Here is a 401-nt window from a genome sequence, read left to right as displayed (position 1 = left end):
AATAAAAAAATCCACGCCATGGCGCATTCAACTCCCCCACCCATATTGCACGTCACTTGCAGGCCCACCAACCACTTTGCCTCCGACGCCGATTCCCGTGTCCTCGCCACGGGCATCGCCTCCTGATGCCCTCGTGCGAGCTGCCTCCGAAAGCGCGTTCAACTCACCATGACTTCTTGTAAGGTACTCCTGACGCGGTGTCCAAGATGGTCTGATGCTGCGCCACCGTGTACCCGAAGTGGGACTTGGGAGAACCTTTCTTCACGATGGGAATTTTCGGCTCCAGGTTGAACGGCAAAACCTGCCCCAGCGAACACAGGCACCACAAAAGGGCGAATAATCGAGTGGGTTCCGCCATGGCGCGTCGCACGTCCCACCCGCAGCACACCCAGAGAGCAACT

Source organism: Penaeus monodon, chromosome 22, assembly GCF_015228065.2.
Source record: "Penaeus monodon isolate SGIC_2016 chromosome 22, NSTDA_Pmon_1, whole genome shotgun sequence".
Lineage (NCBI taxonomy): Eukaryota > Metazoa > Arthropoda > Malacostraca > Decapoda > Penaeidae > Penaeus > Penaeus monodon.
The sequence above is the reverse complement of the archived record's forward strand: the minus strand, read 5'-3'. Positions refer to the sequence as shown.